This window comes from Adiantum capillus-veneris, chromosome 24 (genome assembly GCF_014529385.1).
Source record: "Adiantum capillus-veneris isolate H3 chromosome 24, ASM1452938v2, whole genome shotgun sequence".
Taxonomy (NCBI): Eukaryota; Viridiplantae; Streptophyta; class Polypodiopsida; order Polypodiales; family Pteridaceae; genus Adiantum; species Adiantum capillus-veneris.
Genome location: NC_140954.1, coordinates 43,442,666 through 43,457,263, shown reverse-complemented (window position 1 = coordinate 43,457,263; position 14,598 = coordinate 43,442,666). Strand labels below are relative to the sequence as shown.

The window sequence follows — 14,598 nt, the reverse complement described above, 5'->3', positions numbered from 1 at the left end:
ATGAGCCCCTAGGGACATGTGTATAGTGTACATAGCATTTAGATTTCTATTTGAATGATTTTTCTTTTGTTGAGTTGTTTTAAGATTTTCTTTGTTTATTATTAAGAAAAAATAAAAAAATCCATAATCCACATGAAGAAAAGACTGACGAGAGGCATGAGCACTACAAAGAGAAGAAGGTACAGGGAAACGATGAAACTTCACGAAGTATGTCTCAGCAGCCACTACAACAGCCAAAGTACTTGTCACAAAGCAGTGTCAACATGCAACCGACAAGTCATAAAAGTCAGAGTCGAGTAGCTACGCCACAAAATGAGTGAGGTGTTAGTCCCAAAGCTTCAAGTAATATTCTCTGTGGTCTAATCGTCTTAGCTATTCTAGGTACTGCTCAAGCTGGAAGAGTTGAGCATATTTACGTTGTGTCGCTCATGCTGGTATAGGTGAGCAAAAGAGTCGAAGTCTAAGTACTTAAGTCTGGTGAAGTGAAGTAGAAGGTCCAAAAGACACTCACGTACTGAGCACAGTGAGATACGAGTGGAGAAACTTCTACATCAAAAACCCTTCTTGGAAAGGTGGAAGTTATTGAGACATCTTTTGATGTCACATGTGCTACATTTATTCCTCGAAACACCCATCATCTCCTTCTTTCACATTGCATGCTTTTGTTGACAAATTTCTCATATGCATATAGAGTGTCCCATAATTGGCAATTGCATCAGGCACTCTTTCCGTGTTTCACCCAAGCACTCACCTTTCATGAACATGTACTTCACGTTCAACTGCTCAACTCCAATAAGAGCGTATACCAAAGGCATTTTTTTCCCACCGGGTTTTTTTTCCTTTGGTCATCCAGGTTTTAGACCCTAATCTAAAGACACCTATCACCATCCTCTTGTACATATTCCTTCTACATCAACAATAAGGAAATGCTACTCAAATCAATTGACAAATGAATTGGAGCACCAATTTCAGATCATAGCATACTTCTCCTCAATGGCGAGTCGAAGAATGGCCTACAATGACAAAGCTGCAGACAACACTAACAACATGATTGTACAGGAACAAAGAAGTCCCCAATGAAGAAGAGCAGACATAAAAGTAATAAGAGGATCTCAAAAGATGAATGGTTATGATGATAGATGTCCGCTCTAATGGATCATAGTTCTTGTTGTGGTTCGACAAAGATACAAGCAGTGCAACAGATGAAGCCAAAACAACAGCAAAGTATTGACCGCTGGGTCAACATCACAACATAACTCCTTAAAAAGTTGTCATTGGCTCACAAGATCAGAAAGCCAATCACTCAATTCTACAGATTGTAGAAGCTGTTTCTGAGAATCACAAATACTCTGAATTGACAGATTTGCTGGAGCAAGTGATGGATGGAGCTTTCTCTATCCATGATGATAAGAGTCAAGTTAAACGACATTGGGTTCTTTTTGAATTTAGATCTGGCAGTAGACCTATAATGACAGAAACAGATGCTGCAGCTCGGAGCGTAGATGTGAAAGACATAAAGTTCGTCATCAATTATGATTTTCCTGAATCATGTGAAGACTATGTACGTCAGATTGGACGAACAAGACAAGCTACTGCAAAGGCTATAGTCTATACTTTCTTTACAACAACAAAACGACAACAAAGACCACATCACCATCGACAATCAGGTCGTGTCGGGAACGACATGAACGCGGAAGGGGGGAATGTTGACCGTTGGGTCAACAACACAACATAACTCAAGTTTCGTACCAAAGTCTTATCTTTTGCCAGTTATGAAATGCTGCGGATTATGGCTATAAACGTCATTTGTAATGAGTAGTTATTCCAGTTTCAGAAGCCGGGGTGCAATGGCACTTCCAGATTGTAAATACAAAGCCATTTGACCCTTTCAACCCCATTTTTGGTTAAACCTAAGGTAGCCTTAGTATATAAGGTACCTAGGTCATTTTGTAAAGAGACTTTGATCATAATCAAAACTTAGCGCTGCCGTCTACTGTGTGTGAGAGAGAAAGAGAGTGAGTGTGAGCTTCATCCTCCCGCTACGCCCAACTCGCTCAACACATTGGAGATCCGACTGCACCATTGCTGTAGGCTCGAGGAGAGCTACGCGACAACGCCAAGCATTCCACGCGAGATGAAGCGCACACGCCGACGCATCTACGAGCTATTTGTGGCCGTAAGTGTATCAAACGATGTCTGTTTTCTGCGTGCTAGTAGTCTATAGAATCGTGGCGACATAAGCTACGCATAGATACTCATAAATTTCAGTTTCGGACACTTTCAAAATTCAGCTCTGTCATCCTACGCGTTTTCCGCAGATGGGTTTAGAGTGAGGGTTTTGAGTGTAGAAGCTTAGGGACAGGTGTATCCTAGTGAGGGGATGGTGTTCCTTAAGTTTCGTATGAATCTGGCATGATTAGGTGAGTTACCTTCCGTATGTGTGTATGTGGCTAGGTGGTGTAGTTGAGAGCAGTGAGGTTCTTGATTGTGGTTTATTTGGCCTTCCTGAGTGTTGTATGTGTAGGATAATCTCAGCCTGACAAGCTTAATAGATTTCCTCCGTGTGCCTATCGTGTCATCTATGTCCTCGATTGACATTATGTTGATCTAGGTAGTGTTTGCAGGTGTGTGAGTCGCTCCCCGTCCAACATTTGTTGTGTAGATTGCTCAAAGAGCACATACTATCAGCTGATAATGTGATGCCAGATTCCCGAGAGGAAGCAAGAAAGATTTTGCGAAACTTGGGGATGGATTACAATTCGATCCACGCTTGTCCTAATGACTGCATTCTTTTCAGAGGGGAATACATAGACATGGAGAAGTGTCCGATATGTAATTCCAAAAGATATCGAGTAGATCTCTACGGAACAAAAATTCCGCAAAAGGTTTTGCGGCATTTTCCTCTATTTCCTCGTATCAAGCATTTCTTCAAATGTAAGTCCATGGCCGCCCTAGCATCATGGCATGAGGAGAATAAATCTTTGGATGGTGTGCTACGGATTCTTGCAGATTGTGCAGCCTGGAAACATATAGATGGAACATGGTCGGATTTTGCCAGGGAAGCTCGAAATTTTTGCTTAGGCCTGGCCCATGGATGGCGTAAATCCATTTGGTCAAAGATCAACATCTTATAGTGTATGGGCCGTTGTCATCGTCAACTACAACATTCCCCCGTGGTTGACTACGAAGAAGGGGCACCTATGGCTAAGCTTGATTGTGTTGGGGCGATATAAAGTGAAGAATATGGATGTGTATCTTCGTCCACTATTGGAAGAGCTACAACAATTGTGGATTGGCATAGAGGTGGTGGATATGAGCCGACACACAGGTCGACGGAATCTTTGATCAGAGGCATTCTAATGTGGACCATGCATGACTATCCCGGACTAACAGAATTCTCAGGTGATCTATTTACACTCCTCACTCAGACAGTGTAAATCTTGGTTTTTCTCAAGTTGATCTATTATCATGTATATACATGCAGGGCTTCAAACAAGCGGATACAGAGCATGTGTCACATGTGGACCTAGACTGAATGCACATAGGGCGCCCTCACTCAAGAAGCAAATCTATGAAGGTCATCAAGCGTATCTTCCAGAGAATCATGTGTTACGCGACGGCTTTTTGGGAAGAGAGCCACCGAGGATGTCTGCACAAGCATGGTTAGAGCAGAAGGAGATGTGTGATGACGGATTGCCCCCAGGGATAAAGAGACTATCTCTATGGTACGAGTTACCATACTGGCCCCGACTCATGATCAATCACTTGCTCGATCCAATGCACATATTCAAGAATGTGGGTAATCTACTATGGGACCATCTAACCGGCAAGAAAGATACTTTGGGAGCCAGAGTTGACCTTAGAAATGTGGATCGTATGGAGCAATATTGGTCGCAAACAGCGTCCGATGGATCGATAAAACTCTCTAAAGCACCATGGATTTTCACAGGAGCCCAAGAACGCAAAGTAAAAGAGACCATTCGATCTTTGTGGACTCTCACTGGCGTAATGCACTCGCTCCGAACGTGTTTTACTAAAGAAGGAAAGCTTACTGGTTTGAAGTCACAGGACTGGCATAAAATGTGTCAGGTACGTTCATAGTGGAGTATATCATAGTGAGAATTGTGTAACAAATTCGTGTGTCGACTTTAATATCATTGCTGCACGTGTTTTGCAGTTTATTTTACCGGTTTCCATTGAGGGATGTTTGTCTCTTGACGTCCATAACACAATCTACAAACTTGCAAAGTTGGTGCAATGGATCTCACAAAAGGAGATCAACGTAGACTCCATACCATTCGCCAAACTAAACGCTGCGGAGGTTGTGTGCATGTTTGAGAAACATTTTCCTACTACCATGCTAACCATTAAGGTGCATCTTCTTGTTCACATAGTTGATGAGGTGGAAATAGCCGGCACAGTACATTCCAGATGGATGTTCTTTTTAGAACGTTTCATGAAAACGCTCAAGGGATATGTGCGTCAGAAGGCACGTCCGGAGGGTAGCATGGCAGAAGGTTGGCTGGTATCAGAGTCCCTAGTGTACATTGGAGAGTGGCTAGACGGATTTGATAAAGCCCGGGACACGCTATGGCGAACCATAGATGATGAGCGCATATCTGGAATTGTCATGTGCAATCTTGGTGTTGAGAAGAAGATGACGGAAGATCTAGAGGCTATAATCAACCGATTTTGCATGCTTCACAATCCAGTCATGCAGAAGTGGATTTCACAATATGAGGATGCAAAGCAAGAGCGACAAAGGGCAAGAATCGAGTGGAGACAAGGAAGATGACCACCGATGCACTATCCGACGGGTCTGGAGAGCCTACCAACATTCATGAGCTTAAGATGGTTGCACAACCAATTGAAAAGTGCACAACAGTGCGGTAAAGAAGTGACTAAGGAAGAGTGGGAGTACTCTAGGGGTTGCGCGACCAAGGTAAGTTTGCAATTTACGACTAGTAACTTTCTAGATATTTGAATGGCCACTCATAATCTTTGTTGTTTGTAGTATAAGTCATACACAGCAGCATGGTGTAAAGGTCGACATTTTAGGGTGGAACGGATCGACAAAAAACGTTTTACTCAAGATTGTGGAATCATGGCAAAATTTGAACAGTCTAGTCGACAACGGTCCTCTGATACAGATCCTGTGGTGGCAGAACTCACTTACTTCGCCACGCTACAAGAGATTTTGAGGATCGATTATAGAGGATTTTTTGTCGACTTGTTCAACGTGCAATGGTTCAAGATAATCATGGAGGGTCGCAACGCTACTGTGCGTCTCGGGGGGTACACTATGTTATCATGTTAATTTATAACGTGAGTTCGAAAGGAGGGGTTTTAAAATGCAAAAAATTTAGGCAATTTAACAGAGATACATTAAAATAAGGGGTATTTATATTCAATTTTGGAAAAAAATCCTAAAATAAGGGGTCATTTTATTCATTCAGACATGTTAAAAGAGGGGTTTTTTTAATACCCCGCGAACGAACGTTATATAGGGGGGTACTGAATGGTGAACCCCTCGAGCTGTGCGTAGAGGAGAGTCTGGTTTTCTTGAGGTGGATTCAACTAAGAAATGGACTGACCTAAGAGACACTTTAGTACTACCCGAGCATTGTGAACAAGTAAGTATGTAAATAGTTAAAGTCCCATTTTAGAATTTATGTGCTTGGAAGCTCTCATGTAAGTTATGTGGCTCTGGCAGGTGATATTTCATCCCACAAAGTCTGCATCAAACTGGTGGTACGTCATAGAGGTAGCCCCTCGTAGTGCACGGACGTATGAAGGCTACCATGTGCCAATCACAGCGGCATCAATGGAGGAGATCGGAGAAGATGCTCAGTCAAAAGCCGTGGAGGTGGTGCCAGACGAACATCAAGCTGCTACTCTCTATGGGGTGCACGCAGAGGATCTACAAAATGAAACAGAGGACATCTGTTTAAACGGAGAGCTCTATATAGATATAGGAAGTTATGCTGAGCTATGCGAGGATGAGAGAGAGATCTCTTAAAGCCATAAATATTGTATTTGAACAATTTTGCTCCGTTTTGTAAATTCAGATTATGCACTTACCTCTTCCATCACTAAAGTTGAATAGAAGAAGAACGCTTTCTGTTGCTGCTAGCCTTTGAACATTCCAAAGCTACAAGCACATTCAAGTTCTTGTACGATTCTCAGGCTCTTTAAGTATTTACATCATTGCGTCATTGTATTTATATGCATCATTGCGTCATTGTATTTAATGGTCTTTACGTCCACTCCAGGTACGTATGCTCTAGGTATGTTCTCATAAGCAGAGACGACGAGCACCTCCTCCTCTCTCTCTCTCTCTCTCTCTCTCTCTCTCTCTATATATATATATATATATATATATATATATATATATATATATATATATATATATATATATATATATATATATATATATATATATATATATATATATATATATATATATATATATATATATATATATATATATATATCTACTTGTCCATGTTTTCTACTCCATTTATTCAATATTAAGTTTAAATGTTCGTGTGTTTAATGCAGGTATGGATGATGAGGAGTTTCTTTCTTCTTTGTCACCCCAGCAGAGACAGTGGTACGTGGAGCGTCATCACTCTAGCGCACCATCGCGCGTTCCTACTCCATCTGCATCTCCCTCTGTTTCGGAGTCCTCAGCGCGCTCCGAAGCTTCGGTGTCGACGAGACGATCTTCACACTCGTCTAGGCACCGGCGCTCTAGTGGTGACGATGGCGGTTGTTGTGGGGGTGGCGCTACCGATGCCTCGACACCGCCTCGTGTTCGATGAGGCTCTTTACCCTCCCCTTATTTGCCCGTCCCGACACCAGCCACGGCATTGCCATCGACACTAGGTTTTGCGTGGCTGACTGCCGTTCCCCACAGCTACACACCACTAGCTACTCCTCCAGGAGTCACTCCAGTGGACACTCCTCGCTTTGGGGCTCAGACTCCAGGGGAGACACCTAGCGTCCGTACCCCCGTTGACATGCAGCTAGAGACCCCTGCCAAGACACCCAGGTTCACGCGTCAGCAGTGAGAGGGCTTGCCTTACTCCGTCGACTTCAACGACGGCATCATCTTGGATGATGAAGGCAAGAAGGTGATTTTGCGCATGCACGGTCTTTGCTCTCAGGTGTTTAGATACTACATACTAAACACCTGGAGTGAAGTACCGAATGAATTAAAAGATAGAGTCATCAGCATGATTCATGAAGAGTTTCCCATTCCAACACGGGATGACCGCTTCATTGAAGACGTGATGAAGGTTCGAATGCACGAATACTGCAAGCATAAGCGTTCCGAAGTGCAAAAAGCAATCAAGCATGGGTGGAGCAGACCAGATTGGCTGGCCAAAGAAGATTGGAAGCATGTGAAGAAATAAGCGCACGAGAATCCCGACAAGTGGAAGCAACAAAAGGAGGCAGCCAGAGCGCGAGTAGAGGCAGGGAGCTCGCACCACTTGGGGAGCGGCGGGTGGGCATCATTTGAGGCCGATTTTGTAAGTGTTTTCGCATCTATGTTCGATAGTTTAGGGTTTATGGGATTTGAAATTCTAACATAATGGATTCTTTGTATGTTTTGACAGTGGTCGTTTACAGGACGTGATCCCACACCGTACGAGCGTGAGTACGCAAGCAGGAAGGGCTTAAATGCCCTTATAGACATCCTGACTTCTCGCGGCGGCATGGTTAGTATTAGGGTTTATTCTTTTCTATTTATTGTATTGTTTTATAAACGTCGCTATATGTTTATACTTACAAAAGCTATCTTATTGTTTTTTTTTGCAGAATCCGACAGATACGCCGCTTGGACGCGATGAGACGTCTGATTAGACAACGTCAGTTTAGCCATAGCTAGATAGCATTAGTTTCTTTTTGTCATAGCTTATGTATCATGAGACGACTTTTATGCGTCTTTTTGAAAACCATGTATATTTTTTAAATAATGACAATGGTTTGTAACATTACATTTGCAATGATTAACAATCAAGTGATTTTGCCGCTGTGTACAATTGTCATTGATTTACTTTCATCAATTCACGCTTGTCATTTTTGTATCTTTATTTTGCAAACAATATGTACTATGGATGATGGAGTTAATGATTATATTGTCTTGTGGGTGACTATTTTGGGTCTATATTTACCTTTGCACTTTTTTTCAAAGGTAAATAGACAAATGAAACATTCAATATGGTTGATGGGCGGTAGGGCATTCAATGCCCTGTCACCAAAAAATTTTCATCTCGGGCGTCGCTATGAGCGTCGCTATATTAGGCTCTAGAGCGTCGCTATTAATGGCCCTGCAACGTCGCTATAGCCGTCGCTATATAGCGATGTCCCCGTATCGACGCTAATAGCGACGCTATGAGCTCCATTGGGGGTTATAAAAACCCAATGTATTTCCGTCGCTAAAAGCGTCACAAGAGCACACAACCTCTTGTAGTGTCAAAAGAACTTTTGAAAGCCAGAAATCCTTGGAGACATTGTAGTGGGTCCTATTTATAGGCTTACAAAGTTACTGTAGTAACTACTGTAATTATTGCCGAATTACTGCCAGTGTAGGAGTTCCCGCTGGTCAGCCTTCTAAAGAGCAGTTCCTGCCTACTGGGATTGTCCTTGCCTTCTACAGATTCAAACGAGTAGCCTAAGTATGGAGGTGCACACTTACTTTCATCGTTAAGATTTAAACCGTCAAGAAAGTGTCATGGCCTAGGTTCATAGCTGAAACAAGTCTCAAAGATTTGGACAACCGTCCAAATCTCAGTCGAAAACCTATTTGTTGCTTTGGGTTTTAGAAAATTTTAAAGAGAGAGAATTTGGCACTCTTGATGAAGCCACCTAATTTTCTAAGTTTGTGATTGAGATAAACCTCTAAGATTTGGACAGTTGATCACATATAAATCGATACCATAATTTTTTCTTGGGTTTTTTTATTTTGAAAGCCTTGAAAATAGGACAATGGACTATAATGGTCCAAGCTCCCTATTAGGTAGAATTAACAAATATATAGTTAGGGATTTGGTTGTAGCTTTTCCATTGAATCTAGAATGATGTTGAGCCATTGGGATTGTATAGGGGTTAGAGATTTGAAAACTAAAACAAATACAAAAATACTTTTGTGTTTGTGAAAATTCTCAAAATACTCCTCAAATATCAAAAATTCCCAATAAAGCTCTCATTTGACCAATATTACAAAAAAAAATCATCCAATTTATTTTAGATTCCTTTCAATAACCTAAGGAGATGAAGCATCACTATTGTATGACGTGGTTTCTATCAAATCCGTATCTTGCATCTCCACTAGGGGCTGTGTACGGCTCGCGTGTGTCTTCATGTTGTAGACAATGGTTCTTCCTTTCTCTTTGTCAGGGATGGTGATCAAGCCCGTGCCTCAATCCTACTTAGCACCAAGGGTTATAAGCCATGGCCTCCCTAAAATGATCGGATAAGCATTCTCACCCGCTTGCATCACGTAGCAATCAACCAAGCACTCAATCCCCAAGACTTTTATCTTCACATCTTCAGCAATTCCAAGACACCTTGCCTTTTTGTGGTTGGCCATCCTCATACAAATCGAAGGATTCACTGACATCTTAACGCCTGCTTCCTTCATGATAGCCTCGGTCATGACACACACCTGGGCACCACCATCCACATATGCTTGCACTTCCGTCTTCTTTCCCAGCATAGCTTCAACTATTGGCACCATATCCACTGGGTGACCAACCCTCAAGGATGACACCATGCTTTGATGCTTTTCCTTCTTGGAAGGAAGCCGCGTACTCACACACTTGGTCCACTGCCTCATCAATTTAGCGTTCAAAGCCACCAACTGACCAAAAGATATATTTGCCTTTTGATTTTGTATGTCATCGACAATATCATATTCTTCAACACCTTGGCCAAGGAGGTAGTCCTTTGGACCAATTTTCCTTGTTCACCGCCTCTTGCTACTCTCTGGTTTGTCTTCTACCTTAGCCTTTCCTTTCCTTGCTCGTGTTTCCCTCTCTTCTTCTGTCTCTTTCTCCCTATCATGCCTAGCTCTCTTATTGGCCAAAACATCCACGTCTTGATGCTCAAGGGTAATGATGTTAATATCTCTGTCTTCTCTGTTTGCAGGTAACGGTTGCGGTGGTTATTGCGGCGGTGGTGCTTCTAGTGCGCACTCTTGATGATTTCTTCTATTCTCCCTCAACCACGTCCATATAAGGGGTATATCCCTCCTCTCTCTCTTGGTGGTTCAGGACAATTACGGGTGTAGTGATCCTCTTCATCACAATTGTAGCATCTATCTTGTAGCCTTTGTCCCCTACCTATTTCAGCTGGCCGCTCTTCTCTTTGGTTCCTATTCATTATGTTAATTCTTAATTCTTGCAACTGACCGGCAAGATCATGCAAAACCCGGGCCGTAACGGGATCTCGACCTTGAACCACTCGCTGGTCTATCATCCATTTCCACAGGGACCATCGGTTGCACCACAACTGGCTCAGCGTGTGTCATGCCTTGCTCCCACCTTCTCTTGGTCTTCTTGCTCTTGGCCTCGGCAATTTCCACAGCTCTTTCGAATGTAGCACGCTCATCTTGATTGACCTTCTCCCTTACACTTGGATGGAGGCAATCCATAAACTGATGCACTTTAAAGAAATCCCCTGGAGGTAGTTGGGATGCCGCCTCTACTTGAATCCAAAGTCCTTTGAAGTATTGCAAAAACTCTTTAAAGTTAGCATGAATATCTTGCTGCAAATCTCTCAATTTTGTTGTCGCTTCTGTTGTGGTTAGTTTCTTTCCAAACCTGTCAAAAATTGCCAGCTTCACCTGCTCCCATGTTTGCTTTTTGTTTTCCTCTAAACCTTCAAATCACTCCCGAGCTTTCTCCTTTGAGTGCAAGAGGAAATACATGAAGCTTTGCTTCGTCATTAACAATGTGCATACCAAGCGTATGCCACTTGAAGTCCGCAATCTAGTCCTCCACATCCTCCTTTCCCTGTGAACACTAGCCGACTATAAGCCATCTCTTCAGAGTCGCTGCTCCCTTGCGTGAGTAACTCCACAAAATTTTAAGTCTTGCACCTCAACCAAACCACCACTTCACATCAAAACCGCTTCACCTGGGTGCACAAACGGCAAATTTCCGCTCCCCAGCAGGATCACCAAAGGATGATGGAGCAAAAGACGCCGTGCGCACACTCACACACCCAGACAACTCAACACCACACAAGAAATTTACTTGAATTCCAACCCACACCCACCACCATTCAAGAGCTCAATAAAAATACTACCCACAAGCTCAATTCAAACTCCAAACGCCTCGACCTACAAGCCCTTGCCTGCCCTCAGACACTACAAGGTGAGTCGAGTTGATCAACCCTTGAAATCACAGTTGATGGTGACCAAGATATACAAGAAAAACCATCAAAAAATCAAAAACTCCATCCACAAAATGCCTCTCTCAAACCGTTTCAAAAGCTCCACCAAACTCCACTCTGTTGGACTCTTTGGAGTAGCACCAATCCTAATGGCACCGATATAGGGTCACATAGTTTTGCAGAAAGCCGCACCTTCTTCCCTCAATTCCTCGCATACAAACATCCATGGAAACCTCAGAACTTCCATAGACTCTCCCAAGTGCAAAATTGAAGAGAGAAAGCTCTCATTCACTCCTCCACACACTCGAAAACAGGACGCGAACGCGACGGGACTGCACTAGACCACCTGTAGAAACCTCGCTTCCTTCCCCACACAGAGAGGTGAAAGTGCCAAGACTTGGCTTCAAAAATAATCCTTCAGCTGGAACACTCACAACACCGTCACCGATGTGGCAAATTGAAGCCTTTTCACACCATTTTTGGTCATTTTTTACCTTTTTTGACCCAGTTTTGACCCTCAGCGGACATTTTTCAAGGGAAAAACCCCAAACGGACTCTAAAATTCACCAAATTTTGTACGCTTGATCTTTGATACCCAAATCACTTTTGCACATCCCCACATTCCATTTTTTACCACTTTTAGGACTGTGCACGCATCACCGCAGATCAGGCATCGTAAATAGACAGTTACTGCATATCCGAAACTTCACGAGCGGGATGAGAGTACCCATACTTATCGCTTGAATTATTTACATTCTAGAAAGCTCAAACACATTATCTAGAGCCAAAATAAGCCACTTAGAACCATATCCAAGGCCCCGATACCCTAACTGGACATGTACATGTGTCCGACTGTTAGCACGCGAACCTACCTATTCACAATGTATACACGTTGCATCTTTTTTCGAACTTGAAATCAGTTTGCAAAGCTCCCAAATTCATGTATTTATATCTTTTTGTACATATGACCATGCATATTAACGATACTTTGTACACGCCAAAAGCAATCTATCAACGTGTATATAACAAACCTATTTGTAGTAATCTATCATCACCTTGATCGCCTTGGCTAACGCCTTGCCTCTTGCCTGCACCTCTTTATATAACTCTCTCTCTCTCTCTCTCTCTCTCTCTCTCTCGCTATAGCTTAACAGCCTTTCGCTTTCTCTCTCTGAGGTATCTCCAAGGCTAGCGCCTTCTACATGGTATCATCGCAGCACGCGACCCTGGCTGCCCTGTACCAAACCCCACCATGCCTCCTGTGCATACCTTACAGCTATGGCGAAGAGCCTCATGGCTGGATCTCCTCACTGCCTTGCGGCAAGCACGCCATGCCTCCTACTTTGCAACCCCTACTGTGGCAAAGCGCCACACTTCCAACCATCATTGAAATTTTCCTTGCGAACTTGAATGCCGAAGAGTACCCTGCAGTACTAGACGACGGCCCTGCTGCTGCTGGTGCAGATGAAGACTCTCATGTAGATGACGACCATGCTACAAAAGCAGATGTTGGTGCTGCCACCCCTGCGGTCGTTATTAAGGCAGACCCTGTTTTGCAGTTCAACTTACCCAAGCCCTACCCCTTTCTGGCACTGCCCAGCCAGCATGCCATGCTCTTGCCGCTCATGTTTCTTCCCACGCTGCAGACGGAGGTGCCACCGCACCTGTGAAGGAAAACCTAGCATACCTGCATGCCTCTTGTGCAGCTAACCCTGCTGCAACTCCAGTCTTTGCTGTCGCCCATGCAGATGCGCACGCACGCGCCTGTGCTGCTTGCCCTGCATCAAACCTGCTGCTGCCATCAGAGATGGCGCTGCCAATCCTGCAGGAAAAGATGACACTGATGCTGCTGTTAGTGGTGCTGTTGAGATCCCTACTGAAGTCAACCCAGCAGACGTGACAAACGTCTCCGCCATCCCTGCTGAAGTCAACCCAGCAGACATGACAAAAGCGGCCCAACCTCCTTCTCTTGGTGCTGCGAAGTCAGCCGCCCGCAAACGGAGCAACCACCTCAGTAGTAGAAGCAGACGACCACCCTGCTGCCGCTCTTGAGGTCACCACTGCAGCACAAGGTGATGTAGGCGCTGGTCCTGCCCACCCTCGAGACGCCGCCACCAACCCTGCAAACACCCTTCCTGCAGGTGAAAGCGATGCCCATGCTGTAGCCGCACTCGTCTCAGATCAAGCACCCAACCCTACAGACGCCAGCAAAGCAACCATCTCATCAGACCAAAACGCTGCCCGGGCACAGCAGATCATGCTCTTGCATCTCACGCAAGTAGCCAAGCTCGCAGCCGCAACTGCAGTCACAGCTGCTGATGCAATTGAATCTCTTGCCACCCAGCATGATGTTGCCACACCACCTGCAACCAAAACTGTTGCGGCCATGACTGCCGCCACCACTACTGAAGATGCTGACGCACCCAAGATTCTCATTGGTGAGCATGTCAAAGCACTTGTCACCGCTTGTGATGCTCTTCTGTAGGCCAAAGATGTGGCCTACAACATCAAAGCAATCCAAGCTACTAATGCCCACCAAGCAGCTGCAATTTTTGATGGAGATGTTGAGAACGATGGTGATGCCATCGTCATTGACTTTTTTCATGGGAAGCTTCTTCGTGCTGTCCCTCAACATCTAGCAATCAATAAAGCTAGAATTGCATCCATTCTTGGTAGAATCTGCTACATTGCTAGCCGCTCACACCCGGATGCGCATTTTGTGATTACACATCTTTTCCACCTCATGCAACATCCCGGCGTGTCTACCATCCAATACCCTATGCACCTGTTGAGCTATCTTCATCAATCCCAACCATTTCGGCTCTAAACTGATGAAGTTGCTCCCTATCCATCTCCCTTCCCATTGGCTTCTCCGCTTGAGCCTTTGCCAATTCAGCCTTCCACCCATCACAATATCCAAGTCTGCAATACCGCCTTGAATCCCGCACCTAACCCAAAATCTTTCACTTTTGAACCTTTGACCTTGGAGGGCGCGTAGTTCTTGATGAATTCCTTCTTTCACTTCGCTTGTGGGGGCGAATATTTGGAATTCAAGCTCGTGAAAGCATGCATGCGACAAACCAAACATTGAAGTCCTTCAAAGCTCATTCAATGAAGCAATTAAAGTTGTTGAACTTTGCCATTACAAAGTCGGATCTTGATCCAGGTTGAAGACCTTGGAATCACCCAAGAATA

General features: G+C 44.0%; 1 pseudogene; it reads left to right on the top strand.

Moving 5' to 3' along the window:
- The first annotated feature begins 12,681 nt into the window (after positions 1-12,681).
- Positions 12,682-13,888, top strand: LOC147426284 (uncharacterized; annotated as a pseudogene).
- The last annotated feature ends 710 nt before the right edge of the window (positions 13,889-14,598 follow it).